The sequence below is a fragment of the Ranitomeya variabilis genome, chromosome 3 (genome assembly GCF_051348905.1).
Source record: "Ranitomeya variabilis isolate aRanVar5 chromosome 3, aRanVar5.hap1, whole genome shotgun sequence".
Lineage (NCBI taxonomy): Eukaryota > Metazoa > Chordata > Amphibia > Anura > Dendrobatidae > Ranitomeya > Ranitomeya variabilis.
This window is the reverse complement of record NC_135234.1, coordinates 374,673,837-374,696,386: the sequence shown is the minus strand read 5'-3', so window position 1 is coordinate 374,696,386 and position 22,550 is coordinate 374,673,837.

Here is a 22,550-nt window from a genome sequence, read left to right as displayed (position 1 = left end):
GCCGCCAGTGCAGGCTTCGGCCTACACTCCCCTCCCCCTGCTCCTCCTCCTCCTGCTCCTCCTCCTGCTGTCCCTGGGCTCTAACACACCGCCAGTTGGGGCCCAGATGTGCTAGCTGCACAGAGAAAAACACCAGCCAATGTGTCAGTGGGGTCCAGCACCGCCAGCTGTTCCCCTGCTGTGCAGCCGGCAACGTGTCCTGCAAAAGCCACGCAGACACAAGAACTGAAATTGAAGGGAACCTGTCCCCCCTCCCCCAGGCGTTTTTACGTTATCCAGCCACCTTGTACAGCGGTAATGCTGCATGTGTGCAAGGTGGCTCAGAAACGTATTCTCCTCGCACATGTGGAACTGAAAACACGTCTGAAATGTGTCCTCTGTGTGACCATTTAACCGTCCCGGTGGTGTGACTTTCCTTTGTAATGACACGCTGCAACCCCCTTGGTAGCGCTGCCCGTCTTCTGGCATCATTGTTTGGCTGCCTGCGCCTCTGCGGCCGCCCTGACCCACACAACGCCCCTCGGTGTCTTATTTATTGGGACTGCGAGGGTGTGATTCATGGGCAGGATCAGTGCATCAGTTCGCCTGTCCCTCCTCTCCTTCCGCCTTCTTCGGACTGTGCGGCTTCATGGCCGTGGCATGCGATAAGGGATCAGATGACGCCGCACAGTCTGAAGCGGGTGTAAGGACCCGAGTGTGAGAGGCCAACATATGTGCTGCGCCAGGCCCTGAATCCCAGCCCCGCAGTGTTTTAACAATGTTAAGACACTGCGGGGCTGGGATTCATGGGCATCGCGAACCGCACCGGCCGACATTACATGATGCCAGAAGATGGGCAGCGCTAACGGCGCTAGGCCAGGGGATAACACGACAGCGCAGACTCCTGTACAGCAAATAACAACGCTCGGGAGGCTGCACCCAGCACCAAGGTGGGATTCTTGACATCTGTGCTGCGTCTCATTACAAAGGGAACTCGCGCCTCCAACACAGTTTGACTGTATAAAGGGCTAAATGTTATACGTGTTTCATTCAGCGTGTGCAAGGAGAAAAATTAAAAGAGCAACCTTTGACTTGTGCAGCACTACTGCTGCATAAGCTGTGGCTCTTCTACTTTCTAACCCCTGAGGGGGGGTTAAAGGTGACCTTTGAAATCGGTTCAAGTAGGCTTCGGCCTACACTCTGCTCCCCCTGCAGAGCCCGGGCTCCAACACCGATCGTTGCTGTCCGGAAGTGCTGGCTGCACAGAGCCAAACACCTCGCCAATGTGTCAGTGGGGTCCAGCACCGCCAGCTGTTCCCCTGCTGTGTAGCCGGCAACGTGTCCTGCAAAAGCCACGCAGACACAACAGACCCAAAGCTGCCGCCAGTGCAGGCTTCGGCCTACACTCCCCTCCCCCTGCTCCTCCTCCTCCTGCTCCTCCTCCTGCTGACCCTGGGCTCTAACAAACCGCCAGTTGGGGCCCAGATGTGCTAGCTGCACAGAGAAAAACACCTCGCCAATGTGTCAGTGGGGTCCAGCACCGCCAGCTGTTCCCCTGCTGTGCAGCCGGCATCGTGTCCTGCAAAAGCCACGCAGACACTTGCTCTTGTACCTTCTGCTCCCCATCCTGGTTCCAGTACCGTCAGCTGGTTCCGGGCAGAGCCTTTGGCTTAGGTGCCTCCCTTTGGTATCCGAGTTCCACCAACGTCAGGTGGTCCTTGGTAGTGCTTTCAGGCACGGGTACCTCCTGCTTAGTAACCGGGTTCCAGTAACGTCAGCTGGTCCTCGGTAGTTCCATTGGCTCTTGGACCTTCGGCTACCCATCCGGGTTCCAGCACCGTCAGCTGGTTCTCGGCAGTGTCTTTTGCTCTTGTACCTTCTGCTCCCCATCCTGGTTCCAGTACCGTCAGCTGGTTCCGGGCAGAGCCTTTGGCTTAGGTGCCTCCCTCTGGGTATCCGAGTTCCACCAACGTCAGGTGGTCCTTGGTAGTGCTTTCAGCACAGGTACCTCCTGCTTAGTAACCGGGTTCCAGTAACGTCAGCTGGTCCTCGGTAGTTCCATTGGCTCTTGGACCTTCGGGTAGCCATCCGAGTTCCAGTTCCATCAGCTGGTTCTCGGCATTTTCTCAGCCTTCTTGTACCTTCTGCTACATTTCCAAGTTCAAGAGACTAAACACAATGACCCAGAAGACCACCCCTAAGATGACGACGACACCAGAGACGACAACCACCGTGATGACGACGACCCTGGAGACGATGACCCCGAAGACCACCCCGATGACGACGACCCCGGAGACGACGACCCTGAAGACCACCCCGATGACGACGACCCCGGAGACGACGACCCTGGAGACGACGACGACCTGGAAGACCGAGAAGCAGAAGAACAAGAGGCTGCAGAACAAAGAGCAGAAGGACATTAAGCATAACACAAAATATCAGAGCAAAAAATATTATGTAAATTATAAGCAGAAGAAGACTAAGCAGTGTATGGGGGTGAGTCCGTTCCTCCTCGTGGTGCCCCTGGATAAAGCCTGATGCTGCAGGCCAAACTGAACGCGGACAAATGTAACTGTTTTGTGACAGGCAGAACGGAAGGTGTAATCTTCAAACTTTTATAGATAACAACTACGGGAATGCCTGTCACAAATAAGAATATGATGAAGAAGTTGAATATGATGAAGATAATAGTAAAATAAAAAGAATATGAACAATGTAACCCAAAAAATAATAGGTAGAAGATGAAGAAGAAGATGAATAAGGTGAAGAAGTTGATGTCAAAGAAGCTGATGATGAGGATAATTAAGAAGAAAGCGTGGGAGAAGTAAAAAAGAAGGTGAAGGGCGTGGAAGTAGTGAAACATCAATATCTGACATAAAAAAAAAAAAAAAAACATAGTCAAATTCTTTCTAACGCCGAACTTCATAAAAAAAAATAAAAAATCCTGCTATTCTATTACATTGGGCTAAACCTCTGTCCCTTTAATATCTCCGCCACGTCCCCCAATACATCCTACAATATTCTTAGTTGTTTTCCTGCATGTAGAATGAACCTACAAGTGTATAAAGGGTTTATTTTAATTCCGATATTTTCGTCCCATTGACTTGCATTGGGATCGGGTATCGGTATCGGATTGGATTCCGATACTGTGACGGTATCGGCCGATACTTTCCGATACCGATACTTTCCGATATCGGAAAGTATCGCTCAACACTAGTCATAAGTCGTGCAGAGGCAGCCATCTTTGGGTCATAAGTTATGCAGAGGCAGCCATCTTTGGGTCATAAGTTGTGCGGAGGCAGCCATCTTTCTGTCATAAGTCGTGCAGAGGCAGCCATCTTCGGGTCGTAAGTCATGCGGAGGCAGCCATCTTTGCATCGTAAGTCGTACGGAGGCAGCCATCTTTTGGTCGTAAGTCATGTGGAGGCAGCCTTCTTTGGGTCGTGTGGAGGCAGCCATCTTTCGGTCGTAAGTCGCGCGGAGACAGCCATCTTTGGGTCGTAAGTCATGCGGAGGCAGCCATCTTTGGGTCATAAGTCGTGTGGAGGCAGCCATCTTTGGGTAATAAGTTGTGCGGAGGCATCCATCTTTGGATCGTAAGTCATGTGGAGGCAGCCATCTTTGGGTCGCAAGTCGCGGGAAGGTAGCCATCTTTGGATCGTACGGAGGCAGCCATCTTTGGGTCGTAAGTCGTGCAGAGGCAGCCATCTTTGGGTCATAAGTTGTGCGGAGGCAGCCATCTTTGGGTCGTAAGTCATGCGGAGGCAGCCATCTTTGGGTCGTAAGTCGTGCGGAGGCAGCCATCTTTGGGTCGCAAGTCGTGCGGAGTCAGCCATCTTTGGGTCGTATGTCGTTGTGCGGAGGCTGCCATCTTTGGGTCATAAGTCGTGCATAGGCAGCCATCTTTGGGTCGCAAGTCGTGCGGAGGCAGCCATCTTTGGGTCGTATGTCGTTGTGCGGAGGCTGCCATCTTTGGGTCATAAGTCGTGCGGCGGCAGCTATCTTTGGGTCGCAAGTCGCGGGAAGGCAGCCATCTTTGGTTCGTGCGGAGGCAGCCATCTTTGAGTTGTAAGTCGTGCGGAGGCAGCCATCTTTGGGTCGTAAGTTGTGCGGAGGCAGCCATCTTTGGGTCGTAAATCGTGCTGAGGCAGCCATCTTGGGGTCATAAGTCGTGCTGAGGCAGCCATCTTGGGGTCATAAGTCATGCGGAGGCAGCCATCTTTGGGTCGTACGTCGTGCGGAGGCAGCCATCTTTGGGTCGTAAGTCTTGCAGAGGCAGCCATCTTGGGGTCATAAGTCGTGCGGAGGAAGCCATCTTTTGGTCGTAAGTCATGTGGAGGCTGACATCTTTGGGTCGTAAGTCGTGCGGAGGCAGCCATCTTTGGGTCATAAGTCATGCGGAGGCATCCATCTTTGGGTCGTAAGTCATTCGGAGACAGCCATCTTTGGGTCGTAAGTCATGCGGAGGCAGCCATCTTTGCATCATAAGTCGTGCGGAGGCAGCCATCTTTGGGTCATATGTCGTGCGGAGGCAGCCATCTTTGGGTCGTGTGGAGGCAGCCATCTTTGGGTCGTAAGTCATGTGGAGGCAGCCGTCTTTGGGTCTTAAGTCGTGTGGAGGCAGCCATCTTTGGTTCGTAAGTCGTGCAGAGGCAGCCATCTTTGGGTCGTAAGTCATGCGGAGGCAGCCATCTTTCCGTAAAAAGTTGTGCGGAGGCAGCCATCTTTGGGTCGTAAGTTGTGCGGAGGCATCCATCTTTGGGTTGTAAGTTATGCATAGGCAGCCACCTTTGGGTCGTAAGTCGTGTGGAGGCAGCCATCTTTGGGTCATGAGTCGTGCGGAGGCAGCCATCTTTGGGCCGTAAGTTGTGCGGAGGCAGACATCTTTCTGTAATAAGTTGTGCGGAGGCAGCCATCTTTGGGTCTTAAGTCATGTGAAGGCAGCCATCTTTGCGTCGTAAGTCGTGCGGAGGCAGCCATCTTTGGGTCGTAAGTCTTGCAGAGGCAGCCATCTTGGGGTCATAAGTCGTGTGGAGGCAGCCATGTTTGGGTCATGAGTCGTGCGGAGGCAGCCATCTTTGGGCCATAAGTTGTGCGGAGGCAGACATCTTTCTGTAATAAGTTGTGCGGAGGCAGCCATCTTTGGGTCTTAAGTCATGTGAAGGCAGCCATCTTTGCGTCGTAAGTCGTGCGGAGGCAGCCATCTTTGGGTCGTAAGTCGTGCGGACGCAGCCATCTTTGGGTCCTGTGGAGGCAGCCATCTTTGGGTTGTAAGTCGTGCGGTGGCAGCCATCATTGGGTTGTAAGTCTTGCGGAGGCAGCCATCTTTGGGTCGTAAGTCGTGTGGAGGCAGCCATCTTTGGATCGTAAGTCATGCGGAGGCAGCCATCTTTGGGTCGTAAGTCATGCGGAGACAGCCACCTTTGGGTCGTAAGTCATGTGGAGGCAGTCATCTTTGGGTCGTAAGTCGTGCGGAGGCAGCCTTCTTTGGGTCGTAAGTCGTGCGGAGGCAGCCATCTTTGGGTAATAAGTTGTGCAGAGGCAGCCATCTTTGGGTCATAAGTCGTGCGGAGGCAGCCATCTTTGGGTCGTAAGTCATGCGGAGGCAGCCATCTTTGGGTCGTAAGTCGTGCAGAGGTAGCCATCTTAGGGTAATAAGTTGTGCAGAGGCAGCCATCTTTGGGTCATAAGTCGTGCAGAGGCAGCCATCTTTGGGTAGTAAGTCGTGCGGAGGTAGCCATCTTTGGGTCGTAAGTCGTGCGGTGGCAGCCATCTTTGGGTCGTAAGTCATGCGGAGGCAGCCATATTTGGGTCGTAAGTCATGCGGATGCAGACATCTTTGGGTCAAAAGTCATGCAGAGGCAGCCATCTTTGGGTCATAAGTCGTGTGGAGGCAGCCATCTTTGGGTCGTAAGTCGTGCGGAGGCAGTTATCTTTGGGTCATAAGTCATGCGCAGGCATCCATCTTTGGGTCGTAAGTCATGCGGATTCAGCCATCTTTGGGATGTAAGTCGCGTGGAGGCAGCCATCTTGGGTCGTAAGTCGTGCGGAGGCAGCCATCTTTGGGTCGTAAGTCGTGCGGAGGCAGCCATCTTTCCATAAAAAGTTGTGCGGAGGCAGACATCTTTGGGTCGTAAGTTGTGCGGAGGCATCCATCTTTGGATCGTAGGTCATGTGGAGGCAGCCATCTTTGGGTCGTAAGTCTTGTGGAGGCAGCCATCTTTGGGTCGTAAGTCATGCGGAGGCAGCCATCTTTGCGTCGTAATTCGTGCGGAGGCAGACATCTTTGGGTCATAAGTCGGGCAGAGGCAGCCATCTTTGGGTCAAAAGTCATGCGGAGGCAGCCATCTTTGGGTCGCAAGTCGTGCGGAGGAAGCCATCTTTGGGTCATAAGTCATGCGGAGGCATCCATCTTTGGGTCGTAAGTCATGCGGATTCAGCCATCTTTGGGTCGTAAGTCGTGTTTAGGTAGCCATCTTTGGGTCGTAAGTCGTGCGGAGGCAGCCATCTTTGGGTCGTAAGTCGTGCGTAGGCAGCCTTCTTTCCGTAAAAAGTTGTGCGGAGGCAGCCATCTTTGGGTCGTAAGTTGTGTGGAGGCAGCCATCAATGGGTCATAAGTCATGCGGAGGCAGCCATCTTTGGGTCGTAAGTCATACGGAGGCAGCCATCTTTGGGTCGTAAGTCATGTGGAGGCAGACATCTTTGGGTCATAAGTCGTGCGGAGGCAGCCATCTTTGGGTAGTAAGTCGTGCGGAGGTAGCCATATTTGGGTCGTAAGTCGTGCGGTGGCAGCCATCTTTGGGTCGTAAGTCATGTGGAGGCAGCCATCTTTGCGTCGTAAGTCGTGCGGAGGCAGCCATCTTTGGGTATTAATTCATGCAGAGGCAGCCATATTTGGGTCGTAAGTCATGCGGATGCAGACATCTTTGGGTCGTAAGTCGGGCAGAGGCAGCCATCTCTGGGTCATAAGTCGTGCAGAGGCAGCCATCTTTGGGTCGTAAGTCGTGCGGAGGAAGCCATCTTTGGGTCGTAAGTCATGCGGAGGCATCCATCTTTGGGTCATAAGTCATGCGGAGGCAGCCATCTTTGGGTCGTAAGTCGTGCGGAGGCAGCCATCTTTGAGTCATAAGTCGCGGGAAGGCAGCCTCTTTGGGTCGTGCAGAGGCAGCTATCTTTGGGTCATTAGTCATGCGGAGGCAGCCATCTTTGGGTCATAAGTCATGCTGAGGCAGCCATCTATGGGTCGTATGTCGTGCGGAGGCAGCCATCTTTGGGTCGTAAGTAATGCGGAGGCAGCCATCTTTGGGTCGTAAGTCGTGCGGAGACAGCCATCTTTGCGTCGTAAGTCACGGGAAGGCAGCCATCTCTGGGTCATAAGTCATGCGGAGGCAGCCATCTTTGGGTCGTAAGTCGTGCGGAGGCATCCATCTTTGGGTCGTAAGTCGTGCGGATTCAGCCATCTTTGGGTCGTAAGTCGTGCGAAGGCAGCCATCTTTGGGTCTTAAGTCGTGTGGAGGAAGCCATCTTTGGGTTGTAAGTCATGCGGAGGCAGCCATCTTTGGGTTGTTAGTCGTGAGGAAGCAGCGATTTTTGCATCGTAAATTGTGCTGAGGCAGCCATCTTTGGGTCGTGTGGAGGAAGCCATCTTTGCGTCATACGTCGTGCGGAGGCAGCCATCATTGGGTCATAAATCGTGCGGAGGCAGCCATCTTTGGGTCGTAAGTCGTACAGAGGCAGCCATCTTTGGGTCATAAGTCGTGCGGAGGCAGCCATCTTTGGGTCGTAAGTCATGTGGAGGCAGCCATCTTTGGGTCGTAAGTCGTGCGGAGGCAGGCATCTTTGGGTCGTAAGTCGTGCGGAGGCAGCCATCTTTGGGTCGTAAGTCGTGTGGAGGCAGCCATCTTTGGGTCGTAAGTCATGCGGAGGCATCCATCTTTGGGTCGTAATTCGTGCGGATTCAGCCATCTTTGGGTCGTAAGTCGTGTGGAGGCATCCACCTTTGGGTCGTAAGTCGTGCGGAGGCAGCCATCTTTGGGTCGTAAGTCATGCGGAGGCAGCCATCTTTGGGTCGTAAGTCGTGTGGAGGCAGCCATCTTTGGGTTGTAAGTCGTGCGGAGGCAGCCATCTTTGGGTCATAAGTCATGCTGAGGCAGCCATCTTTCCATAATAAGTTGTGCGGAGGCAGCCATCTTTGGGTCGTAAGTCGTGCGGAGGTAGCCATCTTTGGGTCTTAAGTCACAGGAACGCAGCCATCTTTAAGTCATGCAGAGGCAGCCATCTTTGGGTCGTAAGACGTGCGGAGGCAGCCATCTTTGGGTCGTAAGTCGTGCGGAGGCAGCCATCTTTGCGTCGTAAATCATGTGGAAAGAAAAGGGCGTGTGCACAAACTGCTAGGATGGTGCTAAGGTAGGCTCCCACACCTTAATATAATAGTGAAAAAAGACCTAGCACTCAACTTGATGCTTTAGTGACGTATTTATTGTAGTACCCAACAAACGTTTCGGTCCGTCATATGGACCTTCATCAGTAACGTACTATGGTGAGAATTGCATCAGGAGACAATATAGTCCCGGGGTACATGTGGCGCCTTAGGTGAGCGATGAACCTGTATGGAGACTGTGGAGGATGTCAAGAGAAGCGACGTCATCAGACGCGGTATCCACCGCTAGACTAGCGGTGGATACCGCGTCTGATGACGGCGCTTCTCTTGATATCCTCCACAGTCTCCATACAGGTTCATCGCTCACCTAAGGCGCCACATGTACCCCGGGACTATATTGTCTCCTGATGCAATTCTCACCATAGTACATTACTGATGAAGGTCCATATGACGGACCGAAACGTTTGTTGGGTACTACAATAAATACGTCACTAAAGCATCAAGTTGAGTGCTAGGTCTTTTTTCACTAGTAAATCATGTGGAGGCAGCCATCTTTGGGTCGTAAGTCATGCGGAGGCAGCCATCTTTGCGTCGTAAGTCGTGCGGAGGCAGCCATCTTTGAGTCTTAAGTCATGCAGAGGCAGCCGTTTGTGGGTCGTAAGTCATGCGAAGGCAGCCATCTTTGGGTCATAAGTCATGCGGAGGCAGCCATCTTTGGGTCGTAAGTTGTGCGGAGTCAGCCGTCTTTGGGTCGTAAGTCGTGCGGAGGCAGCCATCTTTGGGTCGTAAGTCATGCGGAGGCAGCCATCCTTGGGTCGTAAGTTGTGCGGAGGCAGCCATCTTTGGGTCATAAGTCGTGCGGAGGCAGCCATATTTGGGTCGTAAGTCATGCTGAGGCATCCATCTTTGGGTCGTAGGTCGTGCGGATTCAGGCATCTTTGGGTCGTAAGTCGTGCGGAGGCAGATATCTTTGCGTCATAAGTCATGCAGAGGCATCCATCTTTGGGTCGTAAGTCGTGCGGATTCAGCCATCTTTGGGTCGTAAGTCATGCGGAGGCAGCCTTCTTTGGATCGTATCTCATGCGGAGGCAGCCATCTTTGGGTCGTAAGTCATGCGGAGACAGCCATCTTTGGGTCGTAAGTCATGCGGAGGCAGACATCTTTGGGTCATAAGTCGTGCGGAGGCAGACATCTTTGGGTCTTAAGTTGTGTGGAGGCAGCCATCTTTGGGTCGTAAGTCGTGCGGAGGCATCCATCTTTGGGTCGTAAGTCGTGCGGATTCAGCCATCTTTGGGTCGTAAGTCGTGTGGAGGCAGCCATCTTTGGGTCGTAAGTCGTGGGAAGGCAGCCATCTTTGGGTCGTAAGTCGTGCGGAGATAGCCATCTTTGGGTCGTAAGTCGTGCGGAGGCAGCCATCTTTGGGTCGTACGTCGTGCGGAAGCAGCCATCTTTGGGTAAAAAGTTGTGCAGAGGCAGCCATCTTTGGGTAATAAGTCGTGCGGAGGCAGCCATCTTTGCGTCGTGTGGAGGAAGCCATCTTTGGGTCGTAAGTCGTGCAGAGGCAGCCATCTTTGGGTTGTAAGTCATGCGGAGGCAGCCATCTTTGGGTCGTAAGTCATGCGGAGGCAGCCTTCTTTGGGTCGTGCGGAGGCAGCCATCTTTGGGTCATAAGTCAAGCGGAGGCAGCCATCTTTGGGTCATAAGTCGTGCGGAGTCAGCCATCTTTGGGTCGTAAGTCGTGCGGAGGCAGCCATCTTTGGGTCATAAGTCGTACGGAGGCAGCCATCTTTGGGTCTTAATTCATGCGGAGGCAGCCTTCTTTGGGTCATGCGGAGGCAGCCATCTTTGGGTCGTAAGTCACGCGGAGGCAGCCATCTTTGGGTCATAAGTCGTGCGGAGTCAGCCATCTTTGGGTCGTAAGTCGTGCGGAGTCAGCCATCTTTGGGTCGTAAGTCGTGCGGAGGCAGCCATCTTTGGGTCATAAGTCGTGCAGAGGCAGCCATCTTTGGGTCATAAGTTATGCAGAGGCAGCCATCTTTGGGTCATAAGTTGTGCGGAGGCAGCCATCTTTCTGTCATAAGTCGTGCAGAGGCAGCCATCTTCGGGTCGTAAGTCATGCGGAGGCAGCCATCTTTGCATCGTAAGTCGTACGGAGGCAGCCATCTTTTGGTCGTAAGTCATGTGGAGGCAGCCTTCTTTGGGTCGTGTGGAGGCAGCCATCTTTCGGTCGTAAGTCGTGCGGAGACAGCCATCTTTGGGTCGTAAGTCATGCGGAGGCAGCCATCTTTGGGTCATAAGTCGTGTGGAGGCAGCCATCTTTGGGTAATAAGTTGTGCGGAGGCATCCATCTTTGGATCGTAAGTCATGTGGAGGCAGCCATCTTTGGGTCGCAAGTCGCGGGAAGGTAGCCATCTTTGGATCGTACGGAGGCAGCCATCTTTGGGTCGTAAGTCGTGCAGAGGCAGCCATCTTTGGGTCATAAGTTGTGCGGAGGCAGCCATCTTTGGGTCGTAAGTCATGCGGAGGCAGCCATCTTTGGGTCGTAAGTCGTGCGGAGGCAGCCATCTTTGGGTCGCAAGTCGTGCGGAGGCAGCCATCTTTGGGTCGTATGTCGTTGTGCGGGGCTGCCATCTTTGGGTCATAAGTCGTGCATAGGCAGCCATCTTTGGGTCGCAAGTCGTGCGGAGGCAGCCATCTTTGGGTCGTATGTCGTTGTGCGGAGGCTGCCATCTTTGGGTCATAAGTCGTGCATAGGCAGCCATCTTTGGGTCATAAGTCGTGCGGCGGCAGCTATCTTTGGGTCGCAAGTCGCGGGAAGGCAGCCATCTTTGGTTCGTGCGGAGGCAGCCATCTTTGAGTTGTAAGTCGTGCGGAGGCAGCCATCTTTGGGTCGTAAGTTGTGCGGAGGCAGCCATCTTTGGGTCGTAAATCGTGCTGAGGCAGCCATCTTGGGGTCATAAGTCGTGCTGAGGCAGCCATCTTGGGGTCATAAGTCATGCGGAGGCAGCCATCTTTGGGTCGTACGTCGTGCGGAGGCAGCCATCTTTGGGTCGTAAGTCTTGCAGAGGCAGCCATCTTGGGGTCATAAGTCGTGCGGAGGAAGCCATCTTTTGGTTGTAAGTCATGTGGAGGCTGACATCTTTGGGTCGTAAGTCGTGCGGAGGCAGCCATCTTTGGGTCATAAGTCATGCGGAGGCATCCATCTTTGGGTCGTAAGTCATTCGGAGACAGCCATCTTTGGGTCGTAAGTCATGCGGAGGCAGCCATCTTTGCATCATAAGTCGTGCGGAGGCAGCCATCTTTGGGTCATATGTCGTGCGGAGGCAGCCATCTTTGGGTCGTGTGGAGGCAGCCATCTTTGGGTCGTAAGTCATGTGGAGGCAGCCGTCTTTGGGTCTTAAGTCGTGTGGAGGCAGCCATCTTTGGTTCGTAAGTCGTGCGGAGGCAGCCATCTTTGGGTCGTAAGTCATGCGGAGGCAGCCATCTTTCCGTAAAAAGTTGTGCGGAGGCAGCCATCTTTGGGTCGTAAGTTGTGCGGAGGCATCCATCTTTGGGTTGTAAGTTATGCATAGGCAGCCACCTTTGGGTCGTAAGTCGTGTGGAGGCAGCCATCTTTGGGTCATGAGTCGTGCGGAGGCAGCCATCTTTGGGCCGTAAGTTGTGCGGAGGCAGACATCTTTCTGTAATAAGTTGTGCGGAGGCAGCCATCTTTGGGTCTTAAGTCATGTGAAGGCAGCCATCTTTGCGTCGTAAGTCGTGCGGAGGCAGCCATCTTTGGGTCGTAAGTCGTGCGGACGCAGCCATCTTTGGGTCCTGTGGAGGCAGCCATCTTTGGGTTGTAAGTCGTGCGGTGGCAGCCATCTTTGGGTCGTAAGTCTTGCGGAGGCAGCCATCTTTGGGTCGTAAGTCGTGTGGAGGCAGCCATCTTTGGATCGTAAGTCATGCGGAGGCAGCCATCTTTGGGTCGTAAGTCATGCGGAGACAGCCACCTTTGGGTCGTAAGTCATGTGGAGGCAGTCATCTTTGGGTCGTAAGTCGTGCGGAGGCAGCCTTCTTTGGGTCGTAAGTCGTGCGGAGGCAGCCATCTTTGGGTAATAAGTTGTGCAGAGGCAGCCATCTTTGGGTCATAAGTCGTGCGGAGGCAGCCATCTTTGGGTCATAAGTCGTGTGGAGGCAGCCATCTTTGGGTCGTAAGTCGTGCGGAGGCAGTTATCTTTGGGTCATAAGTCATGCGCAGGCATCCATCTTTGGGTCGTAAGTCATGCGGATTCAGCCATCTTTGGGATGTAAGTCGCGTGGAGGCAGCCATCTTGGGTCGTAAGTCGTGCGGAGGCAGCCATCTTTGGGTCGTAAGTCGTGCGGAGGCAGCCATCTTTCCATAAAAAGTTGTGCGGAGGCAGACATCTTTGGGTCGTAAGTTGTGCGGAGGCATCCATCTTTGGATCGTAGGTCATGTGGAGGCAGCCATCTTTGGGTCGTAAGTCATGCGGAGGCATCCATCTTTGGGTCGTAAGTTATGCATAGGCAGCCACCTTTGGGTCGTAAGTCTTGTGGAGGCAGCCATCTTTGGGTCGTAAGTCATGCGGAGGCAGCCATCTTTGCGTCGTAATTCGTGCGGAGGCAGACATCTTTGGGTCATAAGTCGGGCAGAGGCAGCCATCTTTGGGTCAAAAGTCATGCGGAGGCAGCCATCTTTGGGTAGTAAGTCGTGCGGAGGTAGCCATATTTGGGTCGTAAGTCGTGCGGTGGCAGCCATCTTTGGGTCGTAAGTCATGTGGAGGCAGCCATCTTTGCGTCGTAAGTCGTGCGGAGGCAGCCATCTTTGGGTATTAATTCATGCAGAGGCAGCCATATTTGGGTCGTAAGTCATGCGGATGCAGACATCTTTGGGTCGTAAGTCGGGCAGAGGCAGCCATCTCTGGGTCATAAGTCGTGCAGAGGCAGCCATCTTTGGGTCGTAAGTCGTGCGGAGGAAGCCATCTTTGGGTCATAAGTCATGCGGAGGCATCCATCTTTGGGTCGTAAGTCATGCGGATAAAGCCATCTTTGGGTCGTAAGTCGTGTGGAGGTAGCCATCTTTGGGTCGTAAGTCGTGCGGAGGCAGCCATCTTTGGGTCGTAAGTCGTGCGGAGGCAGCCATCTTTCCGTAAAAACTTGTGCGGAGGCAGCCATCTTTGGGTCGTAAGTTGTGCGGAGGCATCCATCTTTGGATCGTAGGTCATGTGGAGGCAGCCATCTTTGGGTCGTAAGTCATGTGGAGGCATCCATCTTTGGGTCGTAAGTTATGCATAGGCAGCCACCTTTGGGTCGTAAGTCGTGTGGAGGTAGCCATCTTTGGGTCGTAAGTCGTGTGGAGGCAGCCATCTTTCCGTAAAAAGTTGTGCGGAGGCAGCCATTCTTGGGTCGTAAGTCGTGCGGAGGCAGCCATCTTTGGGTCGTAAGTCGTGCGGACGCAGCCATCTTTGTGTCGTAAGTCATGTGGAGGTAGCCATCTTTGGATCGTAAGTCATGCATAGGCAGCCATCTTTGGGTCGTAAGTCGTACGGAGACAGCCATCTTTGGGTCGTAAGTCATGCGGAGGCAGCCATCTTTGCGTCGTAAGTATTGCGGAGGCAGCCATCTTTGGGTCATATGTCGTGCGGAGGCAGCCATCTTTGGGTCGTGTGGAGGCAGCCATCTTTGGGTCGTAAGTCATGTGGAGGCAGCCGTCTTTGGGTCGTAAGTCGTGTGGAGGCAGCTATCTTTGGGTCGTAAGTCGTGTGGAGGCAGCCATCGTTGGGTCGTAAGTCGTGCGGAGGCAGCCATCTTTCCGTAAAAAGTTGTGCGGAGGCAGCCATCTTTGGGTCGTAAGTTGTGCGGAACCATCCATCTTTGGGTCGTAAGTCGCGTGGAGGCAGCCATCTTTGGATCGTAAGTCATGCGGAGGCAGCCATCTTTGGGTCCTGTGGAGGCAGCCATCTTTGGGTTGTAAGTCGTGCGGTGGCAGCCATCTTTGGGTCGTAAGTCGTGCGGAGGCAGCCATCTTTGGGTCGTAAGTCGCGTGGAGGCAGCCATCTTTGGATCGTAAGTCATGCGGAGGCAGCCATCTTTGGGTCGTAAGTCGTGCGGAGACAGCCACCTTTGGGTCGTAAGTCATGTGGAGGCAGTCATCTTTGGGTCGTAAGTCGTGCGGAGGCAGCCATCTTTGGGTCGTAAGTCATGTGAAGGCAGCCATCTTTGCGTCGTAAGTCGTGCGGAGGCAGCCATCTTTGGGTCGTAAGTCGTGCGGATGCAGCCAACTTTGGGTCCTGTGGAGGCAGCCATCTTTGGGTTGTAAGTCGTGCGGTGGCAGCCATCTTTGGGTCGTAAGTCGTGCGGAGGCAGCCATCTTTGGGTCGTAAGTCGCGTGGAGGCAGCCATCTTTGGATCGAAAGTCATGCGGAGGCAGCCATCTTTGGGTCGTAAGTCGTGCGGAGACAGCCACCTTTGGGTCGTAAGTCATGTGGAGGCAGCCATCTTTGGGTCGTAAGTCGTGCGGAGGCAGCCATCTTTGGGTCGTAAGTCGTGCGGAGGCAGCGATCTTTGGGTAATAAGTTGTGCAGAGGCAGCCATCTTTGGGTCATAAGTCGTGCGGAGGCAGCCATCTTTGGGTAGTAAGTCGTGCGGAGGTAGCCATCTTTGGGTCGTAAGTCGTGCGGTGGCAGCCATCTTTGGGTCGTAAGTCGTGCAGAGGCAGCCATCTTTGGGTCGTAAGTCATGAGGAGGCAGCCATCTTTGCGTCGTAAGTCGTGCGGAGGCAGCCATCTTTGAGTCGTAAGTCATGTGGAGGCAGCCATCTTTGGGTCGTAAGTCATGCCGAGGCAGCCATCTTTGGGTCATAAGTCGTGCGGAGGCAGCCATCTTTGGGTCGTAAGTTGTGCGGAGGCAGACATCTTTCCGTAATAAGTTGTGCAGAGGCAGCCATCTTTGGGTCTTAAGTCATGTGGAGGCAGTCATCTTTGGGTCGTAAGTCGTGCGGAGGCAGCCATCTTTGGGTCGTAAGTCGTGCGGAGGCAGCCATCTTTGGGTAATAAGTTGTGCAGAGGCAGCCATCTTTGGGTCATAAGTCGTGCGGAGGCAGCCATCTTTGGGTCGTAAGTCATGCGGAGGCAGCCATCTTTGGGTCGTAAGTCGTGCGGAGGCAGCCATCTTTGGGTAATAAGTTGTGCAGAGGCAGCCATCTTTGGGTCATAAGTCGTGCGGAGGCAGCCATCTTTGGGTAGTAAGTCGTGCGGAGGTAGCCATCTTTGGGTCGTAAGTCGTGCGGTGGCAGCCATCTTTGGGTCGTGAGTCATGCGGAGGCATCCATCTTTGGGTCGTAAGTCATTCGGAGACAGCCATCTTTGGGTCGTAAGTCATGCGGAGGCAGCCATCTTTGCATCATAAGTCGTGCGGAGGCAGCCATCTTTGGGTCATATGTCGTGCGGAGGCAGCCATCTTTGGTTCGTAAGTCGTGCGGAGGCAGCCATCTTTGGGTCGTAAGTCATGCGGAGGCAGCCGTCTTTGGGTCTTAAGTCGTGTGGAGGCAGCCATCTTTGGTTCGTAAGTCGTGCGGAGGCAGCCATCTTTGGGTCGTAAGTCATGCGGAGGCAGCCATCTTTCCGTAAAAAGTTGTGCGGAGGCAGCCATCTTTGGGTCGTAAGTTGTGCGGAGGCATCCATCTTTGGGTTGTAAGTTATGCATAGGCAGCCACCTTTGGGTCGTAAGTCGTGTGGAGGCAGCCATCTTTGGGTCATGAGTCGTGCGGAGGCAGCCATCTTTGGGCCGTAAGTTGTGCGGAGGCAGACATCTTTCTGTAATAAGTTGTGCGGAGGCAGCCATCTTTGGGTCTTAAGTCATGTGAAGGCAGCCATCTTTGCGTCGTAAGTCGTGCGGAGGCAGCCATCTTTGGGTCGTAAGTCGTGCGGACGCAGCCATCTTTGGGTCCTGTGGAGGCAGCCATCTTTGGGTTGTAAGTCGTGCGGTGGCAGCCATCTTTGGGTCGTAGGTCTTGCGGAGGCAGCCATCTTTGGGTCGTAAGTCGTGTGGAGGCAGCCATCTTTGGATCGTAAGTCATGCGGAGGCAGCCATCTTTGGGTCGTAAGTCATGCGGAGACAGCCACCTTTGGGTCGTAAGTCATGTGGAGGCAGTCATCTTTGGGTCGTAAGTCGTGCGGAGGCAGCCTTCTTTGGGTCGTAAGTCGTGCGGAGGCAGCCATCTTTGGGTAATAAGTTGTGCAGAGGCAGCCATCTTTGGGTCATAAGTCGTGCGGAGGCAGCCATCTTTGGGTCATAAGTCGTGTGGAGGCAGCCATCTTTGGGTCGTAAGTCGTGCGGAGGCAGTTATCTTTGGGTCATAAGTCATGCGCAGGCATCCATCTTTGGGTCGTAAGTCATGCGGATTCAGCCATCTTTGGGATGTAAGTCGCGTGGAGGCAGCCATCTTGGGTCGTAAGTCGTGCGGAGGCAGCCATCTTTGGGTCGTAAGTCGTGCGGAGGCAGCCATCTTTCCATAAAAAGTTGTGCGGAGGCAGACATCTTTGGGTCGTAAGTTGTGCGGAGGCATCCATCTTTGGATCGTAGGTCATGTGGAGGCAGCCATCTTTGGGTCGTAAGTCATGCGGAGGCATCCATCTTTGGGTCGTAAGTTATGCATAGGCAGCCACCTTTGGGTCGTAAGTCTTGTGGAGGCAGCCATCTTTGGGTCGTAAGTCATGCGGAGGCAGCCATCTTTGCGTCGTAATTCGTGCGGAGGCAGACATCTTTGGGTCGTAAGTCGTGCGGAGGCAGCGATCTTTGGGTAATAAGTTGTGCAGAGGCAGCCATCTTTGGGTCATAAGTCGTGCGGAGGCAGCCATCTTTGGGTAGTAAGTCGTGCGGAGGTAGCCATCTTTGGGTCGTAAGTCGTGCGGTGGCAGCCATCTTTGGGTCGTAAGTCGTGCAGAGGCAGCCATCTTTGGGTCGTAAGTCATGAGGAGGCAGCCATCTTTGCGTCGTAAGTCGTGCGGAGGCAGCCATCTTTGAGTCGTAAGTCATGTGGAGGCAGCCATCTTTGGGTCGTAAGTCATGCCGAGGCAGCCATCTTTGGGTCATAAGTCGTGCGGAGGCAGCCATCTTTGGGTCGTAAGTTGTGCGGAGGCAGACATCTTTCCGTAATAAGTTGTGCAGAGGCAGCCATCTTTGGGTCTTAAGTCATGTGGAGGCAGTCATCTTTGGGTCGTAAGTCGTGCGGAGGCAGCCATCTTTGGGTCGTAAGTCGTGCGGAGGCAGCCATCTTTGGGTAATAAGTTGTGCAGAGGCAGCCATCTTTGGGTCATAAGTCGTGCGGAGGCAGCCATCTTTGGGTCGTAAGTCATGCGGAGGCAGCCATCTTTGGGTCGTAAGTCGTGCGGAGGCAGCCATCTTTGGGTAATAAGTTGTGCAGAGGCAGCCATCTTTGGGTCATAAGTCGTGCGGAGGCAGCCATCTTTGGGTAGTAAGTCGTGCGGAGGTAGCCATCTTTGGGTCGTAAGTCGTGCGGTGGCAGCCATCTTTGGGTCGTGAGTCATGCGGAGGCATCCATCTTTGGGTCGTAAGTCATTCGGAGACAGCCATCTTTGGGTCGTAAGTCATGCGGAGGCAGCCATCTTTGCATCATAAGTCGTGCGGAGGCAGCCATCTTTGGGTCATATGTCGTGCGGAGGCAGCCATCTTTGGGTCGTGTGGAGGCAGCCATCTTTGGGTCGTAAGTCATGTGGAGGCAGCCGTCTTTGGGTCTTAAGTCGTGTGGAGGCAGCCATCTTTGGTTCGTAAGTCGTGCGGAGGCAGCCATCTTTGGGTCGTAAGTCATGCGGAGGCAGCCATCTTTCCGTAAAAAGTTGTGCGGAGGCAGCCATCTTTGGGTCGTAAGTTGTGCGGAGGCATCCATCTTTGGGTTGTAAGTTATGCATAGGCAGCCACCTTTGGGTCGTAAGTCGTGTGGAGGCAGCCATCTTTGGGTCATGAGTCGTGCGGAGGCAGCCATCTTTGGGCCGTAAGTTGTGCGGAGGCAGACATCTTTCTGTAATAAGTTGTGCGGAGGCAGCCATCTTTGGGTCTTAAGTCATGTGAAGGCAGCCATCTTTGCGTCGTAAGTCGTGCGGAGGCAGCCATCTTTGGGTCGTAAGTCGTGCGGACGCAGCCATCTTTGGGTCCTGTGGAGGCAGCCATCTTTGGGTTGTAAGTCGTGCGGTGGCAGCCATCTTTGGGTCGTAGGTCTTGCGGAGGCAGCCATCTTTGGGTCGTAAGTCGTGTGGAGGCAGCCATCTTTGGATCGTAAGTCATGCGGAGGCAGCCATCTTTGGGTCGTAAGTCATGCGGAGACAGCCACCTTTGGGTCGTAAGTCATGTGGAGGCAGTCATCTTTGGGTCGTAAGTCGTGCGGAGGCAGCCTTCTTTGGGTCGTAAGTCGTGCGGAGGCAGCCATCTTTGGGTAATAAGTTGTGCAGAGGCAGCCATCTTTGGGTCATAAGTCGTGCGGAGGCAGCCATCTTTGGGTCATAAGTCGTGTGGAGGCAGCCATCTTTGGGTCGTAAGTCGTGCGGAGGCAGTTATCTTTGGGTCATAAGTCATGCGCAGGCATCCATCTTTGGGTCGTAAGTCATGCGGATTCAGCCATCTTTGGGATGTAAGTCGCGTGGAGGCAGCCATCTTGGGTCGTAAGTCGTGCGGAGGCAGCCATCTTTGGGTCGTAAGTCGTGCGGAGGCAGCCATCTTTCCATAAAAAGTTGTGCGGAGGCAGACATCTTTGGGTCGTAAGTTGTGCGGAGGCATCCATCTTTGGATCGTAGGTCATGTGGAGGCAGCCATCTTTGGGTCGTAAGTCATGCGGAGGCATCCATCTTTGGGTCGTAAGTTATGCATAGGCAGCCACCTTTGGGTCGTAAGTCTTGTGGAGGCAGCCATCTTTGGGTCGTAAGTCATGCGGAGGCAGCCATCTTTGCGTCGTAATTCGTGCGGAGGCAGACATCTTTGGGTCATAAGTCGGGCAGAGGCAGCCATCTTTGGGTCAAAAGTAATGCGGAGGCAGCCATCTTTGGGTCGTAAGTCGTGCGGAGGAAGCCATCTTTGGGTCATAAGTCATGCGGAGGCATCCATCTTTGGGTCGTAAGTCATGCGGATTCAGCCATCTTTGGGTCGTAAGTCGTGTTTAGGTAGCCATCTTTGGGTCGTAAGTCGTGCGGAGGCAGCCATCTTTGGGTCGTAAGTCGTGCGTAGGCAGCCTTCTTTCCGTAAAAAGTTGTGCGGAGGCAGCCATCTTTGGGTCGTAAGTTGTGTGGAGGCAGCCATCAATGGGTCATAAGTCATGCGGAGGCAGCCATCTTTGGGTCGTAAGTCATACGGAGGCAGCCATCTTTGGGTCGTAAGTCATGTGGAGGCAGACATCTTTGGGTCATAAGTCGTGCGGAGGCAGCCATCTTTGGGTAGTAAGTCGTGCGGAGGTAGCCATATTTGGGTCGTAAGTCGTGCGGTGGCAGCCATCTTTGGGTCGTAAGTCATGTGGAGGCAGCCATCTTTGCGTCGTAAGTCGTGCGGAGGCAGCCATCTTTGGGTATTAATTCATGCAGAGGCAGCCATATTTGGGTCGTAAGTCATGCGGATGCAGACATCTTTGGGTCGTAAGTCGGGCAGAGGCAGCCATCTCTGGGTCATAAGTCGTGCAGAGGCAGCCATCTTTGGGTCGTAAGTCGTGCGGAGGAAGCCATCTTTGGGTCATAAGTCATGCGGAGGCATCCATCTTTGGGTCGTAAGTCATGCGGATAAAGCCATCTTTGGGTCGTAAGTCGTGTGGAGGTAGCCATCTTTGGGTCGTAAGTCGTGCGGAGGCAGCCATCTTTGGGTCGTAAGTCGTGCGGAGGCAGCCATCTTTCCGTAAAAACTTGTGCGGAGGCAGCCATCTTTGGGTCGTAAGTTGTGCGGAGGCATCCATCTTTGGATCGTAGGTCATGTGGAGGCAGCCATCTTTGGGTCGTAAGTCATGTGGAGGCATCCATCTTTGGGTCGTAAGTTATGCATAGGCAGCCACCTTTGGGTCGTAAGTCGTGTGGAGGTAGCCATCTTTGGGTCGTAAGTCGTGTGGAGGCAGCCATCTTTCCGTAAAAAGTTGTGCGGAGGCAGCCATTCTTGGGTCGTAAGTCGTGCGGAGGCAGCCATCTTTGGGTCGTAAGTCGTGCGGACGCAGCCATCTTTGTGTCGTAAGTCATGTGGAGGTAGCCATCTTTGGATCGTAAGTCATGCATAGGCAGCCATCTTTGGGTCGTAAGTCGTACGGAGACAGCCATCTTTGGGTCGTAAGTCATGCGGAGGCAGCCATCTTTGCGTCGTAAGTATTGCGGAGGCAGCCATCTTTGGGTCATATGTCGTGCGGAGGCAGCCATCTTTGGGTCGTGTGGAGGCAGCCATCTTTGGGTCGTAAGTCATGTGGAGGCAGCCGTCTTTGGGTCGTAAGTCGTGTGGAGGCAGCTATCTTTGGGTCGTAAGTCGTGTGGAGGCAGCCATCGTTGGGTCGTAAGTCGTGCGGAGGCAGCCATCTTTCCGTAAAAAGTTGTGCGGAGGCAGCCATCTTTGGGTCGTAAGTTGTGCGGAACCATCCATCTTTGGGTCGTAAGTCGCGTGGAGGCAGCCATCTTTGGATCGTAAGTCATGCGGAGGCAGCCATCTTTGGGTCCTGTGGAGGCAGCCATCTTTGGGTTGTAAGTCGTGCGGTGGCAGCCATCTTTGGGTCGTAAGTCGTGCGGAGGCAGCCATCTTTGGGTCGTAAGTCGCGTGGAGGCAGCCATCTTTGGATCGTAAGTCATGCGGAGGCAGCCATCTTTGGGTCGTAAGTCGTGCGGAGACAGCCACCTTTGGGTCGTAAGTCATGTGGAGGCAGTCATCTTTGGGTCGTAAGTCGTGCGGAGGCAGCCATCTTTGGGTCGTAAGTCATGTGAAGGCAGCCATCTTTGCGTCGTAAGTCGTGCGGAGGCAGCCATCTTTGGGTCGTAAGTCGTGCGGATGCAGCCAACTTTGGGTCCTGTGGAGGCAGCCATCTTTGGGTTGTAAGTCGTGCGGTGGCAGCCATCTTTGGGTCGTAAGTCGTGCGGAGGCAGCCATCTTTGGGTCGTAAGTCGCGTGGAGGCAGCCATCTTTCCATAAAAAGTTGTGCGGAGGCAGACATCTTTGGGTCGTAAGTTGTGCGGAGGCATCCATCTTTGGATCGTAGGTCATGTGGAGGCAGCCATCTTTGGGTCGTAAGTCATGCGGAGGCATCCATCTTTGGGTCGTAAGTTATGCATAGGCAGCCACCTTTGGGTCGTAAGTCTTGTGGAGGCAGCCATCTTTGGGTCGTAAGTCATGCGGAGGCAGCCATCTTTGCGTCGTAATTCGTGCGGAGGCAGACATCTTTGGGTCGTAAGTCGTGCGGAGGCAGCGATCTTTGGGTAATAAGTTGTGCAGAGGCAGCCATCTTTGGGTCATAAGTCGTGCGGAGGCAGCCATCTTTGGGTAGTAAGTCGTGCGGAGGTAGCCATCTTTGGGTCGTAAGTCGTGCGGTGGCAGCCATCTTTGGGTCGTAAGTCGTGCAGAGGCAGCCATCTTTGGGTCGTAAGTCATGAGGAGGCAGCCATCTTTGCGTCGTAAGTCGTGCGGAGGCAGCCATCTTTGAGTCGTAAGTCATGTGGAGGCAGCCATCTTTGGGTCGTAAGTCATGCCGAGGCAGCCATCTTTGGGTCATAAGTCGTGCGGAGGCAGCCATCTTTGGGTCGTAAGTTGTGCGGAGGCAGACATCTTTCCGTAATAAGTTGTGCAGAGGCAGCCATCTTTGGGTCTTAAGTCATGTGGAGGCAGTCATCTTTGGGTCGTAAGTCGTGCGGAGGCAGCCATCTTTGGGTCGTAAGTCGTGCGGAGGCAGCCATCTTTGGGTAATAAGTTGTGCAGAGGCAGCCATCTTTGGGTCATAAGTCGTGCGGAGGCAGCCATCTTTGGGTCGTAAGTCATGCGGAGGCAGCCATCTTTGGGTCGTAAGTCGTGCGGAGGCAGCCATCTTTGGGTAATAAGTTGTGCAGAGGCAGCCATCTTTGGGTCATAAGTCGTGCGGAGGCAGCCATCTTTGGGTAGTAAGTCGTGCGGAGGTAGCCATCTTTGGGTCGTAAGTCGTGCGGTGGCAGCCATCTTTGGGTCGTGAGTCATGCGGAGGCAG